The 19,086-nt window shown below is 39.9% G+C and overlaps 4 pseudogenes; 2 read left to right on the top strand and 2 right to left on the bottom strand.

Annotated features, from left to right (window-relative positions):
- Window positions 1–288: 288 nt before the first annotated feature.
- LOC146029800 (5S ribosomal RNA) lies at window positions 289–410 on the bottom strand (annotated as a pseudogene).
- A 5,172-nt stretch (window positions 411–5,582) lies between these two features.
- On the bottom strand, window positions 5,583–5,704 carry LOC146029799 (5S ribosomal RNA; annotated as a pseudogene).
- A 1,239-nt stretch (window positions 5,705–6,943) lies between these two features.
- Window positions 6,944–7,065, top strand: LOC146029798 (5S ribosomal RNA; annotated as a pseudogene).
- Window positions 7,066–12,244: 5,179 nt separating this feature from the next.
- Window positions 12,245–12,366, top strand: LOC146029797 (5S ribosomal RNA; annotated as a pseudogene).
- Window positions 12,367–19,086: the final 6,720 nt, after the last annotated feature.

The following is a 19,086-nucleotide window of genomic DNA, read 5'->3' as shown; positions in this document are numbered from 1 at the left end:
TTATAATTGATTAATCATGTGAACCAGTGTGGTGTTTTTAGCAATAAAGGGCAAGGTGCTTTGACTACTAAATATAATATAAATAATTAGAGTGATTTACGTGATTTTTAATTCATTTATTCATATAAGTTACAGTGATTATCTCTATAGAAAAATGGAAAAAAGAAGAAGAAGGGAAAGAAGGGGGACATTTGTAGTGAGTCTAGTGATTGTTAATCAGCTGCGGGAGTGATGAGCATTGGTACTTCTGTTTCGTCCTTCTCACGAGGTATTCTTTATATTTTCTGTACATTACAGTACCCGTTCTTCTCGGGTAGTCTCCCGTCCCGATACTGGACGGGCCCAGAATCACTGCTTGGCTGCCAAGATCGGACGGGGTTGGGCATTGCCAGTGTGGTATGACTGTAATGTTTGTTTCCATGTTCCAAGACCTCTCAGACTGAGATACCTTACTGCTCATATGTTGGAACCAAAGTTTTATAGGAAGAAAGAATAGAAAGTGTGATCAAGTATGTGAAAGGACAGTGGGGTTCGTTTTGGGAGTTTTACATAACCTTCACAGGAAAGGTGCAATTTCATATCCTTCGTTTAAGCCGTTCGGGTGCAGTGTCTGTAGCTGGAAAATCCAGTACATCTCCCTTTGCGACAATTTCTTTGCCAAGTCACCTCCTCTCTCCCCTAGTTGAACATGTTCAATTGCTTTGAAAGTCATTTCTTCAGGGTCCGATGCATGAGTGGTAATAAAATGTCTGGGGATAGCATGATTGTCCATTTTGTTTTTTATACTTCTTACATGTTCTTGGATTCTAATTTTCAGGGGGCGTTTTGTCTTGCCTACGTATTTCTTCCCGCAAGTACATTCTATCAGGTAGATAACTGAGGTGGAGTTGCAGTTGATGAAGTCCTTGATTTTAAATTCGTTGTTGTTCCCTGTGTCAGTAAAGCTTTTCCTATTTGGGTGGAGATACTTACATATAATACATTTGCCACACTTGTATGATCCTTTACATTTTGGTAGTTTGGTTGGTGGTTGGAGTGTTTTTAGCATGCTAGGTGCTAAGATGTCCTTCAGATTCTTGGATTTTCTGTACACAATGTCTGGTTTCGGGGGGAGGATCTCTTTTAGTACTGGATCCATAAGAAGTATCTCCCAATGATTGGTTAGAGATTTTTTGATAGTGTCTTCGTGCCTATTGTAGGTGGTGATAAATGTTACTGATTCCTTTTTTTCTTTTTTCTGTTTATATGCGAGTAATGATGTTCGATCTGTGTTCCGTGTTTTTTCTGCTGCTTTTTCCATTAAGCCCCTTGGGTATTCCTTTTCTGTGAATCTTTGTCCATACAGAGTCAGTTGTTCCTCCATGTCTTCAGGTTTGCTACAATTCCGCTTAATCCTGTGGAATTGGGAGAACGGTATATTGTCTTTCCATCGTTTTAAGTGATTGCTTTTATGATGTAAATAGCTGTTCTTGTCCACACTCTTTACATAATTTTTAGTCACTACTTTGTTGTTTTCATGTGTCAAGACTAGATCAAGAAATTCGATGGATTCTTTCTGTATATTTGATGTAAATTTGAGATTCATATCATTGTTATCCAGGTTTTCAAAAAATTCTAGGAAGTTTGAGTTCGTCCCGTCCCATACAATTAAAATATCGTCTATGTAACGTTTGTATAAGATTATTTCTTTTTTAAAATTCTGGTTGTTATAAATATACATGTTTTCCCAGTGGCCCATAAAAAGATTCGCGAAACTTGGCGCGAAGATAGTCCCCATTGCTGTTCCGCATTGCTGGAGATAAAATCGATCTTGAAATTTAAAATAATTGTGATGGAGAATAAAAAACATAACATCGCAGATAAAATTTCTATGTTCAGGTGAGATTGAGACGTCTTCTTCTAAATACCTTCTGCAGGCTTCAACTCCTTTCTTATGCTCAATGCAGGTGTACAACGATTGCACATCTATGGTTACCCATTGATATGAGTCCTTCCATTCAAAGCTTTCCATTGTGTTGAGTACAGATGTTGTATCTTTTAAGTACGAGGGTAGGTCTTTTACGTATTTATTAAGAAAGATGTCCACATATTGAGACAGATTCGAAGTCAATGAGTCTATTCCCGCCACGATCGGTCTTCCGGGTGGGTTTTTTAGGCACTTGTGGACTTTTGGTAAAAAGTAAAAGATCGGGGTAATGGGGTCTAGTCTTAGTAAAAATTGGTATTCGTCCTTTGTTAAAATATTGTTCCTGAGGCCATGTAGTAGAAGGATACGAAGTTCCTCAATGTATGTCTCTTTCGGATCATTGTGGAGCACAGTGTATGATTTTGTATCATTCAGGAGCCTTTCTGCCTCCTTGACATAGGCTTCCCGATCCATAATGACCAGGCCCCCCCCTTTGTCAGCTGGTTTTAGCACTAGGTCTTTGTCCTTTTGTAATTTTTCATTGCTTCTTTCTCGGAATTTGTCAGATTTTTTGTTTTGACCGGTGCCTGTTCTCTGTCACATAGATCTTTCTTGACGAGATCATAGAAGATGCTGATGTTTGATCCTTTTGACTCAAGTGGATAGTACTTTGATGTCGGCTTTAGACCTGATTTTGATTGATTTTCATAGTTTGACGTAATGGCGTCATCTTTTCTTAGGAAGTGTCTCTTTAGCGTCAGTTTCCGTACAAATTTATTTAAATCAATGTATGTTTCGAATCTGTTCAAGTTACTTGTGGGTGCAAATGATAATCCTTTTCCCAGTAGGGTCACTTCTGGTGCTGTAAGTACATGCTTTGAAAGATTGAAGATGCCTTTATTCTTTGCCATAGTTGCGATGTCTTCTGGTTCTGTTATGCCGCTCTTTTTTTGGGATCTCTTCCTCCCGCCGCCTCGTTTTCCTCTTCTTCTGTGTGTCTTCTTTTCAGTGGGGATGCTTGTTTTACATTTTCTTTTAGGAAGACCCTCCAATCCTCCTTCTTTCTCGTTCCTGTGCTTGGGGATAAAAAAGAAGAGGAAGACGAGGATGATGGTTCTTGTTCTCCATTTGACCTTAGTCTGTGTAGGGCCGTAAATCTGTTACTGGTCCTTATAGGTACGTTGTTTGGTGAGTCATAGCTCCTGTGTCTCACTGATGATTTTTTATGTGTGACTTGTTTCCATTTGTTTCTGTTATCCTGTGGTGGTAGATGTTCGATGTTGTTGAATCTGTTCCAGTTCTTGACTTTTCCTTGGTCATAGTCTGTTTTATCCCTCACGAATTTCTTTTCTTTGCCTTTGATGACATCCTCCTCAATTCTTTCTAGTTTTTTGTTAAGAACTTTTTCATTGATTCTATAGTCCTCTGTGTCTTTGTAAGTTTCCAAAACCCCTTCCTGTGTTTTTATGTCAACTTCCAATTCTGACAGAGTTTTCTGTTTCTCTTCAATTAGTAGTTTCATCAAACTCAGGGAGCAAGCGTGAAGGGTGGCGTCCCATTTTTCCATAAATGGGGAGTCTTGGTTTCCAAAGGTGGGTTGTTTTTGGATCCTTAGACCTCTTGGAATCCTATTTACTGAGATATAATGTTGCAGTCCTTGTATATCCCACCAAGCTTTTATCTCCTTTGTAAGTGTTTTTTCTATAGCCCAGAACAAATCGTCCAGGTCTTGTGATGGTACGGTCTCATTAGTCTGCTTGTTCTCATTAAAGATACTTTTACACAAAATGTCTCTTTTTGTGGTACGCTCGTTATTTCTAAACATGTTTATAGAGTGTTCTAACACCAGGCTGCCCTGCAAAAAAACCAGCAGTGTCCAAGAAAAAAGAGGGGGATGCAAGGCGCCACTTGTGTCCTGAGCAACTCAATAATATTATGTAAAATGAACACAGGTATACCTTTAAGAATAAAGGGTGTCAGCTGACCTCTAAATAAAAGACACCTTGGTGAGGGGTGTATTATGAAAGGTATGGCAGGTTGGATAAAGGTCTAAGCGACTACAAAATACCTGTTTAAGAAACGTAATTCTTTCAAAAAATATAGAATTTTATTTTATACATATAAAAAAATGCACAATAGCATTAAATATGAGAACAAAACAGTACAAGAGATAAGGTATAGAAAAAATACACAGCGATGTAAAAAAATGCGTATCTAGTTTAAAAAGGCCTACATATGTTAGCGCTAAAAAAGGGGGGGAGATAGTAGCTAAGAATTTGTAAAAATTGAAAAAAGATAAAAAAGGGTTATGAAAGAGGACTTATCTATTTCTGGAGGAGTCAGCAGGCTGTACCCAACGCGTTTCGTCGATTAGGACTTCATCAAGGGGTGTGAGGGAGATGTGCCTGGTGCTCTATTTATACTATGGGAGTCTAGTGCTCCTAATTATGATGTCACATCCTGTGGGTGTGGCTACCGTTTCTAAAAAACGAAGGGCATAGCTAAAACATTTAATCACTTATATTAGTGTTAAGATCGGGTTAGTATAATGCTATTGCTGTAGTGCAGTGGTTAAAAAACAAAGCAAGGATAACAGAAAGTGCTTATTTCGTTTGCGGGGATGCGCATCCCCATATCCGGCGGGCGGACGTCACTTCCGCCCCGCTTCCTGTGTCTTTTGTAAGTACACAGTTCTGTGTCTTCCGCCTCTCTCGGGCGGACGTGCGGCTGCGCCCCACTTCCGGTTATTGCGGAGCTCCGTCTCATTGGTTGCCATAGTTGTCATTCATTGAGGAGTGTTGATATGTGGAGTCGCTTGCGGTATTTGTCTCCAGTCAGCGGCCATTTTGTAGGGGACTTTTCCTATCTTTCGTATAGGGAATCGGCCATCTTTTTGGATACTGGTCAGTTACAAGTTCGTATTTTCGTATGTGCCACTTTTTCAGTGGGAATTCCACTTGGGACATAGGAATAGAGAGTACAGTGTATTAGTATTCTGTTTTAACATAGAACATAGGACATTGCAATGGAGGATACGATCTATTGTTAATAATCTATGTATATATTCACTATATTATGTATGGGAGCGTTCCTTTGCTCATGCTGGATATATAAATATATAAATAAATAAATAAATAATGGGGAACAATTATCAATGGGTATACATACATATATATACACGATAATAAATAAATATATAATATGAACAGGAGGTAATAAATCGATAAAAAATCGATAAAAATTTTTTTTTTTTTTTTTTTTTAAAAACATTTTAAATATTTCTAAGGCTGACAGCAGGTTATTTCTGGAAGGAATCAATAAAGTGTTATATTTGGTGAGTCTTTAGTAAAAAGACTAGCAGCTAGAAGGTGTGATCCAAAATGATATTTTATAATTGATTAATCATGTGAACCAGTGTGGTGTTTTTAGCAATAAAGTGCAAGGTGCTTTGACTACTAAATATAATATAAATAATTAGAGTGATTTACGTGATTTTTAATTCATTTATTCATATAAGTTACAGTGATTATCTCTATAGAAAAATGGAAAAAAGAAGAAGAAGGGAAAGAAGGGGGACATTTGTAGTGAGTCTAGTGATTGTTAATCAGCTGCGGGAGTGATGAGCATTGGTACTTCTGTTTCGTCCTTCTCACGAGGTATTCTTTATATTTTCTGTACATTACAGTACCCGTTCTTCTCGGGTAGTCTCCCGTCCCGATACTGGACGGGCCCAGAATCACTGCTTGGCTGCCAAGATCGGACGGGGTTGGGCATTGCCAGTGTGGTATGACTGTAATGTTTGTTTCCATGTTCCAAGACCTCTCAGACTGAGATACCTTACTGCTCATATGTTGGAACCAAAGTTTTATAGGAAGAAAGAATAGAAAGTGTGATCAAGTATGTGAAAGGACAGTGGGGTTCGTTTTGGGAGTTTTACATAACCTTCACAGGAAAGGTGCAATTTCATATCCTTCGTTTAAGCCGTTCGGGTGCAGTGTCTGTAGCTGGAAAATCCAGTACATCTCCCTTTGCGACAATTTCTTTGCCAAGTCACCTCCTCTCTCCCCTAGTTGAACATGTTCAATTGCTTTGAAAGTCATTTCTTCAGGGTCCGATGCATGAGTGGTAATAAAATGTCTGGGGATAGCATGATTGTCCATTTTGTTTTTTATACTTCTTACATGTTCTTGGATTCTAATTTTCAGGGGGCGTTTTGTCTTGCCTACGTATTTCTTCCCGCAAGTACATTCTATCAGGTAGATAACTGAGGTGGAGTTGCAGTTGATGAAGTCCTTGATTTTAAATTCGTTGTTGTTCCCTGTGTCAGTAAAGCTTTTCCTATTTGGGTGGAGATACTTACATATAATACATTTGCCACACTTGTATGATCCTTTACATTTTGGTAGTTTGGTTGGTGGTTGGAGTGTTTTTAGCATGCTAGGTGCTAAGATGTCCTTCAGATTCTTGGATTTTCTGTACACAATGTCTGGTTTCGGGGGGAGGATCTCTTTTAGTACTGGATCCATAAGAAGTATCTCCCAATGATTGGTTAGAGATTTTTTGATAGTGTCTTCGTGCCTATTGTAGGTGGTGATAAATGTTACTGATTCCTTTTTTTCTTTTTTCTGTTTATATGCGAGTAATGATGTTCGATCTGTGTTCCGTGTTTTTTCTGCTGCTTTTTCATGCTATCCCCAGACATTTTATTACCACTCATGCATCGGACCCTGAAGAAATGACTTTCAAAGCAATTGAACATGTTCAACTAGGGGAGAGAGGAGGTGACTTGGCAAAGAAATTGTCGCAAAGGGAGATGTACTGGATTTTCCAGCTACAGACACTGCACCCGAACGGCTTAAACGAAGGATATGAAATTGCACCTTTCCTGTGAAGGTTATGTAAAACTCCCAAAACGAACCCCACTGTCCTTTCACATACTTGATCACACTTTCTATTCTTTCTTCCTATAAAACTTTGGTTCCAACATATGAGCAGTAAGGTATCTCAGTCTGAGAGGTCTTGGAACATGGAAACAAACATTACAGTCATACCACACTGGCAATGCCCAACCCCGTCCGATCTTGGCAGCCAAGCAGTGATTCTGGGCCCGTCCAGTATCGGGACGGGAGACTACCCGAGAAGAACGGGTACTGTAATGTACAGAAAATATAAAGAATACCTCGTGAGAAGGACGAAACAGAAGTACCAATGCTCATCACTCCCGCAGCTGATTAACAATCACTAGACTCACTACAAATGTCCCCCTTCTTTCCCTTATTCTTCTTTTTTCCATTTTTCTATAGAGATAATCACTGTAACTTATATGAATAAATGAATTAAAAATCACGTAAATCACTCTAATTATTTATATTATATTTAGTAGTCAAAGCACCTTGCACTTTATTGCTAAAAACACCACACTGGTTCACATGATTAATCAATTATAAAATATCATTTTGGATCACACCTTCTAGCTGCTAGTCTTTTTACTAAAGACTCACCAAATATAACACTTTATTGATTCCTTCCAGAAATAACCTGCTGTCAGCCTTAGAAATATTTAAAATGTTTTAAAAAAAAAAAAAAAAAAAAAAAAAAATTTTTTATCGATTTTTTATCGATTTATTACCTCCTGTTCATATTATATATTTATTTATTATTGTGTATATATATGTATGTATACCCATTGATAATTGTTCCCCATTATTTATTTATTTATTTATATATTTATATATCCAGCATGAGCAAAGGAACGCTCCCATACATAATATAGTGAATATATACATAGATTATTAACAATAGATCGTATCCTCCATTGCAATGTCCTATGTTCTATGTTAAAACAGAATACTAATACACTGTACTCTCTATTCCTATGTCCCAAGTGGAATTCCCACTGAAAAAGTGGCACATACGAAAATACGAACTTGTAACTGACCAGTATCCAAAAAGATGGCCGATTCCCTATACGAAAGATAGGAAAAGTCCCCTACAAAATGGCCGCTGACTGGAGACAAATACCGCAAGCGACTCCACATATCAACACTCCTCAATGAATGACAACTATGGCAACCAATGAGACGGAGCTCCGCAATAACCGGAAGTGGGGCGCAGCCGCACGTCCGCCCGAGAGAGGCGGAAGACACAGAACTGTGTACTTACAAAAGACACAGGAAGCTGGGCGGAAGTGACGTCCGCCCGCCGGATATGGGGATGCGCATCCCCGCAAACGAAATAAGCACTTTCTGTTATCCTTGCTTTGTTTTTTAACCACTGCACTACAGCAATAGCATTATACTAACCCGATCTTAACACTAATATAAGTGATTAAATGTTTTAGCTATGCCCTTCGTTTTTTAGAAACGGTAGCCACACCCACAGGATGTGACATCATAATTAGGAGCACTAGACTCCCATAGTATAAATAGAGCACCAGGCACATCTCCCTCACACCCCTTGATGAAGTCCTAATCGACGAAACGCGTTGGGTACAGCCTGCTGACTCCTCCAGAAATAGATAAGTCCTCTTTCATAACCCTTTTTTATCTTTTTTCAATTTTTACAAATTCTTAGCTACTATCTCCCCCCCTTTTTTAGCGCTAACATATGTAGGCCTTTTTAAACTAGATACGCATTTTTTTACATCGCTGTGTATTTTTTCTATACCTTATCTCTTGTACTGTTTTGTTCTCATATTTAATGCTATTGTGCATTTTTTTATATGTATAAAATAAAATTCTATATTTTTTGAAAGAATTACGTTTCTTAAACAGGTATTTTGTAGTCGCTTAGACCTTTATCCAACCTGCCATACCTTTCATAATACACCCCTCACCAAGGTGTCTTTTATTTAGAGGTCAGCTGACACCCTTTATTCTTAAAGGTATACCTGTGTTCATTTTACATAATATTATTGAGTTGCTCAGGACACAAGTGGCGCCTTGCATCCCCCTCTTTTTTCTTGGACACTGCTGGTTTTTTTGCAGGGCAGCCTGGTGTTAGAACACTCTATAAACATGTTTAGAAATAACGAGCGTACCACAAAAAGAGACATTTTGTGTAAAAGTATCTTTAATGAGAACAAGCAGACTAATGAGACCGTACCATCACAAGACCTGGACGATTTGTTCTGGGCTATAGAAAAAACACTTACAAAGGAGATAAAAGCTTGGTGGGATATACAAGGACTGCAACATTATATCTCAGTAAATAGGATTCCAAGAGGTCTAAGGATCCAAAAACAACCCACCTTTGGAAACCAAGACTCCCCATTTATGGAAAAATGGGACGCCACCCTTCACGCTTGCTCCCTGAGTTTGATGAAACTACTAATTGAAGAGAAACAGAAAACTCTGTCAGAATTGGAAGTTGACATAAAAACACAGGAAGGGGTTTTGGAAACTTACAAAGACACAGAGGACTATAGAATCAATGAAAAAGTTCTTAACAAAAAACTAGAAAGAATTGAGGAGGATGTCATCAAAGGCAAAGAAAAGAAATTCGTGAGGGATAAAACAGACTATGACCAAGGAAAAGTCAAGAACTGGAACAGATTCAACAACATCGAACATCTACCACCACAGGATAACAGAAACAAATGGAAACAAGTCACACATAAAAAATCATCAGTGAGACACAGGAGCTATGACTCACCAAACAACGTACCTATAAGGACCAGTAACAGATTTACGGCCCTACACAGACTAAGGTCAAATGGAGAACAAGAACCATCATCCTCGTCTTCCTCTTCTTTTTTATCCCCAAGCACAGGAACGAGAAAGAAGGAGGATTGGAGGGTCTTCCTAAAAGAAAATGTAAAACAAGCATCCCCACTGAAAAGAAGACACACAGAAGAAGAGGAAAACGAGGCGGCGGGAGGAAGAGATCCCAAAAAAAGAGCGGCATAACAGAACCAGAAGACATCGCAACTATGGCAAAGAATAAAGGCATCTTCAATCTTTCAAAGCATGTACTTACAGCACCAGAAGTGACCCTACTGGGAAAAGGATTATCATTTGCACCCACAAGTAACTTGAACAGATTCGAAACATACATTGATTTAAATAAATTTGTACGGAAACTGACGCTAAAGAGACACTTCCTAAGAAAAGATGACGCCATTACGTCAAACTATGAAAATCAATCAAAATCAGGTCTAAAGCCGACATCAAAGTACTATCCACTTGAGTCAAAAGGATCAAACATCAGCATCTTCTATGATCTCGTCAAGAAAGATCTATGTGACAGAGAACAGGCACCGGTCAAAACAAAAAATCTGACAAATTCCGAGAAAGAAGCAATGAAAAAATTACAAAAGGACAAAGACCTAGTGCTAAAACCAGCTGACAAAGGGGGGGGCCTGGTCATTATGGATCGGGAAGCCTATGTCAAGGAGGCAGAAAGGCTCCTGAATGATACAAAATCATACACTGTGCTCCACAATGATCCGAAAGAGACATACATTGAGGAACTTCGTATCCTTCTACTACATGGCCTCAGGAACAATATTTTAACAAAGGACGAATACCAATTTTTACTAAGACTAGACCCCATTACCCCGATCTTTTACTTTTTACCAAAAGTCCACAAGTGCCTAAAAAACCCACCCGGAAGACCGATCGTGGCGGGAATAGACTCATTGACTTCGAATCTGTCTCAATATGTGGACATCTTTCTTAATAAATACGTAAAAGACCTACCCTCGTACTTAAAAGATACAACATCTGTACTCAACACAATGGAAAGCTTTGAATGGAAGGACTCATATCAATGGGTAACCATAGATGTGCAATCGTTGTACACCTGCATTGAGCATAAGAAAGGAGTTGAAGCCTGCAGAAGGTATTTAGAAGAAGACGTCTCAATCTCACCTGAACATAGAAATTTTATCTGCGATGTTATGTTTTTTATTCTCCATCACAATTATTTTAAATTTCAAGATCGATTTTATCTCCAGCAATGCGGAACAGCAATGGGGACTATCTTCGCGCCAAGTTTCGCGAATCTTTTTATGGGCCACTGGGAAAACATGTATATTTATAACAACCAGAATTTTAAAAAAGAAATAATCTTATACAAACGTTACATAGACGATATTTTAATTGTATGGGACGGGACGAACTCAAACTTCCTAGAATTTTTTGAAAACCTGGATAACAATGATATGAATCTCAAATTTACATCAAATATACAGAAAGAATCCATCGAATTTCTTGATCTAGTCTTGACACATGAAAACAACAAAGTAGTGACTAAAAATTATGTAAAGAGTGTGGACAAGAACAGCTATTTACATCATAAAAGCAATCACTTAAAACGATGGAAAGACAATATACCGTTCTCCCAATTCCACAGGATTAAGCGGAATTGTAGCAAACCTGAAGACATGGAGGAACAACTGACTCTGTATGGACAAAGATTCACAGAAAAGGAATACCCAAGGGGCTTAATGGAAAAAGCAGCAGAAAAAACACGGAACACAGATCGAACATCATTACTCGCATATAAACAGAAAAAAGAAAAAAAGGAATCAGTAACATTTATCACCACCTACAATAGGCACGAAGACACTATCAAAAAATCTCTAACCAATCATTGGGAGATACTTCTTATGGATCCAGTACTAAAAGAGATCCTCCCCCCGAAACCAGACATTGTGTACAGAAAATCCAAGAATCTGAAGGACATCTTAGCACCTAGCATGCTAAAAACACTCCAACCACCAACCAAACTACCAAAATGTAAAGGATCATACAAGTGTGGCAAATGTATTATATGTAAGTATCTCCACCCAAATAGGAAAAGCTTTACTGACACAGGGAACAACAACGAATTTAAAATCAAGGACTTCATCAACTGCAACTCCACCTCAGTTATCTACCTGATAGAATGTACTTGCGGGAAGAAATACGTAGGCAAGACAAAACGCCCCCTGAAAATTAGAATCCAAGAACATGTAAGAAGTATAAAAAACAAAATGGACAATCATGCTATCCCCAGACATTTTATTACCACTCATGCATCGGACCCTGAAGAAATGACTTTCAAAGCAATTGAACATGTTCAACTAGGGGAGAGAGGAGGTGACTTGGCAAAGAAATTGTCGCAAAGGGAGATGTACTGGATTTTCCAGCTACAGACACTGCACCCGAACGGCTTAAACGAAGGATATGAAATTGCACCTTTCCTGTGAAGGTTATGTAAAACTCCCAAAACGAACCCCACTGTCCTTTCACATACTTGATCACACTTTCTATTCTTTCTTCCTATAAAACTTTGGTTCCAACATATGAGCAGTAAGGTATCTCAGTCTGAGAGGTCTTGGAACATGGAAACAAACATTACAGTCATACCACACTGGCAATGCCCAACCCCGTCCGATCTTGGCAGCCAAGCAGTGATTCTGGGCCCGTCCAGTATCGGGACGGGAGACTACCCGAGAAGAACGGGTACTGTAATGTACAGAAAATATAAAGAATACCTCGTGAGAAGGACGAAACAGAAGTACCAATGCTCATCACTCCCGCAGCTGATTAACAATCACTAGACTCACTACAAATGTCCCCCTTCTTTCCCTTCTTCTTCTTTTTTCCATTTTTCTATAGAGATAATCACTGTAACTTATATGAATAAATGAATTAAAAATCACGTAAATCACTCTAATTATTTATATTATATTTAGTAGTCAAAGCACCTTGCACTTTATTGCTAAAAACACCACACTGGTTCACATGATTAATCAATTATAAAATATCATTTTGGATCACACCTTCTAGCTGCTAGTCTTTTTACTAAAGACTCACCAAATATAACACTTTATTGATTCCTTCCAGAAATAACCTGCTGTCAGCCTTAGAAATATTTAAAATGTTTTTAAAAAAAAAAAAAAAAAAAAAATTGTTATCGATTTTTTATCGATTTATTACCTCCTGTTCATATTATATATTTATTTATTATCGTGTATATATATGTATGTATACCCATTGATAATTGTTCCCCATTATTTATTTATTTATTTATATATTTATATATCCAGCATGAGCAAAGGAACGCTCCCATACATAATATAGTGAATATATACATAGATTATTAACAATAGATCGTATCCTCCATTGCAATGTCCTATGTTCTATGTTAAAACAGAATACTAATACACTGTACTCTCTATTCCTATGTCCCAAGTGGAATTCCCACTGAAAAAGTGGCACATACGAAAATACGAACTTGTAACTGACCAGTATCCAAAAAGATGGCCGATTCCCTATACGAAAGATAGGAAAAGTCCCCTACAAAATGGCCGCTGACTGGAGACAAATACCGCAAGCGACTCCACATATCAACACTCCTCAATGAATGACAACTATGGCAACCAATGAGACGGAGCTCCGCAATAACCGGAAGTGGGGCGCAGCCGCACGTCCGCCCGAGAGAGGCGGAAGACACAGAACTGTGTACTTACAAAAGACACAGGAAGCGGGGCGGAAGTGACGTCCGCCCGCCGGATATGGGGATGCGCATCCCCGCAAACGAAATAAGCACTTTCTGTTATCCTTGCTTTGTTTTTTAACCACTGCACTACAGCAATAGCATTATACTAACCCGATCTTAACACTAATATAAGTGATTAAATGTTTTAGCTATGCCCTTCGTTTTTTAGAAACGGTAGCCACACCCACAGGATGTGACATCATAATTAGGAGCACTAGACTCCCATAGTATAAATAGAGCACCAGGCACATCTCCCTCACACCCCTTGATGAAGTCCTAATCGACGAAACGCGTTGGGTACAGCCTGCTGACTCCTCCAGAAATAGATAAGTCCTCTTTCATAACCCTTTTTTATCTTTTTTCAATTTTTACAAATTCTTAGCTACTATCTCCCCCCCTTTTTTAGCGCTAACATATGTAGGCCTTTTTAAACTAGATACGCATTTTTTTACATCGCTGTGTATTTTTTCTATACCTTTTCTCTTGTACTGTTTTGTTCTCATATTTAATGCTATTGTGCATTTTTTTATATGTATAAAATAAAATTCTATATTTTTTGAAAGAATTACGTTTCTTAAACAGGTATTTTGTAGTCGCTTAGACCTTTATCCAACCTGCCATACCTTTCATAATACACCCCTCACCAAGGTGTCTTTTATTTAGAGGTCAGCTGACACCCTTTATTCTTAAAGGTATACCTGTGTTCATTTTACATAATATTATTGAGTTGCTCAGGACACAAGTGGCGCCTTGCATCCCCCTCTTTTTTCTCATATATATATATATATACAATGATGGGCGGCACTCCAACTAAGGCAAATGCTGGCAAAGCTTGGTATTTAAGTGAAAGAAAACGGGTGCCCTCCGGAATGCAGCACTGCGGCTGCTGTACATACACTTCTGGGGGATGGCGGCACTCCAAATAACGATTGTCCACACTCAAGTAGGATACCGACGTTTCTGGGCTATTACAGCCCCTTTATCAAGGTGCAAGGAAGAACACTGTGTACACAAATATACAAAACATTTATACATTACCGCTCCGTCCGTGCTGCCCGCCGTCTCCCGCGCCGGCGTCTGATGCTGACGTCACCCGCTGGTTGACGCTACGGATCGCACGGAGGGAAGCGCCGTGCTGTAGCGTTGCCCAGCAACCACTCAAACAACTACGTGTCAAGCTGTCAGCTGGGCTATACGCGAACTGAAAGGGACAAATACAAAATTACAACGATTATACATGACAATTAAAAAACAATAATACACCATAAAAAAAAACCCTAATCAAAGTGCTGTATTGTGCAGGAGCTGTTCGTGGACTAAAAGCTACGCTGTTTATATTAAACTGTTGATTGGCGGACTTAGGTGTCTCCCTTACTATAGTCACGCTGTAATTTTATAATAATATTAATAGAAGGCACCTCAGACTAGGAAATGAAAAGGAGTACAAACATAACTGGGTTATAAAACAATCCAGATTACAGAAAACAAGACAAACCCAGGTTTTCATTCAAGCCTCTAGGGCTCAGAGTGTCTAGGGTGAAAATCCACCTGCTTTCTAACTGCAGGAGTCTAAGGGACCTGTTACCACCTCTTTTTAATGGGGGCACGTGGTCAATAATGCGGTAGCGGAGAGTGGCTAGATTGTGCCTGGATTCGACAAAATGTCTCGCCACCGGTTGTTCGCTGACGCCTGTTGCAAGGGCTGTTTTTATGGACGAGCGATGGGCAGCCGCTCTTTCTTTAAACATCCTCTCTGTTTTGCCCACGTAGTGGTTACCACATGGGCAACTAATCAGGTATACCACGAATTTGGTATCACAGCTTACCCTGTGATGCATTTTATACTTTTTCCCTGAATACGGGTGAAAAAATGCATCTCCCTGTGCCATGTAATTACATGTGATGCATCCACTGCACCTGTAGCAACCCATTTTGGCCGCACCCCAAAATGTGATATTTTGTTTAGGGGGAGGAAAGCAGATGTCATTTTTTACCACATAATCACGGATACTTTTTCCTCTGGTATATGAGTGCATGAGAGATTTATTTTTAAACACAGGTAATGCCGGGTCGGTGGTGAGTAATGGCCAGTGCTTCTTGGCTATTTTACTCATTGGAGGGCTGTTCGGTTGAAATGAATTAACCCAGATGATTTTATCATCTGTTTTTTTGGCTGACTGCTTGGGAATGAAGGCCTCCTCTCTGGTGGTATTCAGAATTTTATTCCTAGTATCTTTGAGAAGAGCCTCATCGTATCCTCTTTCCGCAAATTTGATGGACATGTTAATTAGACAATCTTCTAATTCCCTTTGATTACTGGTGATCCTCCGGGCCCGGAGCATCTGGGAATAAGGGAGTCCCATTTTTAATGAGGTAGGGTGGAAACTGGAAAATGATAAGATATTGTTTCTATCGGTCGGTTTGCTATATAATGAGGTCACAATGCTGCCCATAGATAAACAAATATTTACGTCCAGATAGTGTATGGACTGTTTGTCCATATTGTATGTGAACTTAATAGGCGAATTGGTATTATTGTGCTCATCTATCAAAGATGACAGTGCAGTGTTATCACCTGTCCAAAATATCAGGAGGTCATCTATATACCGCGTGTACAGCAATAGAGACCCCCTGATAGCTGAATTTTTGGTGAACAAGGATTGTTCAATGATGAACATATATGAGTTAGCAAACGACGGGGCCACTGAGGACCCCATCGCGCATCCTCGTAGTTGCAGGAAAAATTTTCCATTAAATTTGAAATAATTTCTTTTGAGTGTTAACTCAAGCAAACGTAAAAACAACTGCACGTCAGGGCCAGTGTACAAAGGATTATCCACAATTAGTGTTTTAACTGCCTCCAAGCCCGCACCGTGCGGAATGCACGTATACAGGCTCGTGACGTCTATAGTGCTGAGGGTACAATCACTGGGTACTTCGCCCAACTCTTTAAGTTTAAGTAACAGATGTGTTGTATCCTGTAGATAATTAGCATCCCCTTTGACACATGGCTGTAAAAAATAATCCAAAAAAATAGAAATGGTTTGATAGAGAGAACCCCGGGCAGAGATGATGGGTCTGCCCGGGGGTTTCTCTGGGTTTTTGTGAAGCTTTGGAATAGAGTATAGAACAGGAATGACAGGGAACTCAACCTCTAGTGCCTTTCTAGTGGGAACATCAATGAGTCCTTCTAACACAGCCTGCTCTAAAATGCGGTCTAACTCTGTTTTGTAACTTATTGTGGGATCTCCCGGTAAGGGGCGGTAAGTGTCAGTGTCCAATAATTGTTGGTTGATTTCAGCCACGTATTCTGAGGTGTTTAATATGGCTATGCCTCCACCTTTGTCTGCTCCCCGAATCGTGATGGATGTGTCATCTTGCAGACTTTTAAGGGCTGACCATTCGTCCTTGGTAAGGTTGGATCTCACTGGCGAAGGAGTTTTTAATAATCTGGTAGTGTCTTGTTCCAATAATCTTGAAAATGTCTTTATCGACGGATTAAACGAGGGAGGATCAAACTTGGATTTCTTTTTCAGTGTTTTAGGATAATTGTCGATTGAGCTGGATGTATTAGCCTTATCGTTTTTGTCTTGGAAAAATTCACGGATCTTAAGCTGTCTCTGTAACTTAAATTGTTCTACTTTAATGTTGAATGGGTCCGTTCTTGTAGTCGGTACATAATTTAACCCTTTAGATAATACAGCTGTCTCTGTGTCCGTCAATTTTCTGGAAGACAAATTGAATATTATTTCTTTGGATGTCTGGATGGCTGGGTTCTGGTTTTGACTCTTGGTTCTCTTATTTTGGCCCCCCCTCCTCGTGTACTCGCGGTACCGTGGGCTGCTGTGTGCTTGGGGCCATTCCCAAGCAGTCAGCCAAAAAAACAGATGATAAAATCATCTGGGTTAATTCATTTCAACCGAACAGCCCTCCAATGAGTAAAATAGCCAAGAAGCACTGGCCATTACTCACCACCGACCCGGCATTACCTGTGTTTAAAAATAAATCTCTCATGCACTCATATACCAGAGGAAAAAGTATCCGTGATTATGTGGTAAAAAATGACATCTGCTTTCCTCCCCCTAAACAAAATATCACATTTTGGGGTGCGGCCAAAATGGGTTGCTACAGGTGCAGTGGATGCATCACATGTAATTACATGGCACAGGGAGATGCATTTTTTCACCCGTATTCAGGGAAAAAGTATAAAATGCATCACAGGGTAAGCTGTGATACCAAATTCGTGGTATACCTGATTAGTTGCCCATGTGGTAACCACTACGTGGGCAAAACAGAGAGGATGTTTAAAGAAAGAGCGGCTGCCCATCGCTCGTCCATAAAAACAGCCCTTGCAACAGGCGTCAGCGAACAACCGGTGGCGAGACATTTTGTCGAATCCAGGCACAATCTAGCCACTCTCCGCTACCGCATTATTGACCACGTGCCCCCATTAAAAAGAGGTGGTAACAGGTCCCTTAGACTCCTGCAGTTAGAAAGCAGGTGGATTTTCACCCTAGACACTCTGAGCCCTAGAGGCTTGAATGAAAACCTGGGTTTGTCTTGTTTTCTGTAATCTGGATTGTTTTATAACCCAGTTATGTTTGTACTCCTTTTCATTTCCTAGTCTGAGGTGCCTTCTATTAATATTATTATAAAATTACAGCGTGACTATAGTAAGGGAGACACCTAAGTCCGCCAATCAACAGTTTAATATAAACAGCGTAGCTTTTAGTCCACGAACAGCTCCTGCACAATACAGCACTTTGATTAGGGTTTTTTTTTATGGTGTATTATTGTTTTTTAATTGTCATGTATAATCGTTGTAATTTTGTATTTGTCCCTTTCAGTTCGCGTATAGCCCAGCTGACAGCTTGACACGTAGTTGTTTGAGTGGTTGCTGGGCAACGCTACAGCACGGCGCTTCCCTCCGTGCGATCCGTAGCGTCAACCAGCGGGTGACGTCAGCATCAGACGCCGGCGCGGGAGACGGCGGGCAGCACGGACGGAGCGGTAATGTATAAATGTTTTGTATATTTGTGTACACAGTGTTCTTCCTTGCACCTTGATAAAGGGGCTGTAATAGCCCAGAAACGTCGGTATCCTACTTGAGTGTGGACAATCGTTATTTGGAGTGCCGCCATCCCCCAGAAGTGTATATATATATATATATATATATATTTTAAAGGGGGTTAACCTTACACTTGTGAAGAGACCCCCTCCCCCTCCCATCACATAACTGCAGGCTGGGAGGGAGGGGGAGTGCATTCTGGACCAGGGCCCCTGCCAGGCCTCTCCATCAGGCCATTGGTACCCCCCCCCCCCCCTCAACTGCCATGATCAGATGCCATTACAAGTAGAAAAGCAATAGAAGAGTTTAAAATGGCTTTCCTCCTTCAGGCATCGTTATATTATTGGTCTGTACTTGCTGGCCCTGTTACTCATACCCCTTTTACACCAACATTTCCTGGGTTATAGCCAGGTCGACCCGGGTCGGGGCTCGTGGAAATGGGCCCCTTAAAAATAACCCTGGTCCAAAGACCCGACAATTCAATGCGGGAAATGTTCCGGAATGAACATGGGTGAGACCCATGTTCAGGGGCAGTGTAAACTGGTAACCTGGGTCATTCAACCCAGGATCTGTTTATACCAATGGGGGGAGCTCATACCTTCTGACTGCAGCATCCGGTCTGCAT

The sequence above is a fragment of the Crinia signifera genome, chromosome 8 (genome assembly GCF_055691185.1).
Source record: "Crinia signifera chromosome 8, ASM5569118v1, whole genome shotgun sequence".
Taxonomy (NCBI): domain Eukaryota; kingdom Metazoa; phylum Chordata; class Amphibia; order Anura; family Myobatrachidae; genus Crinia; species Crinia signifera.
Note: the sequence above shows the minus strand (reverse complement) of the source record. Positions and strands in the feature narration are given on the sequence as shown.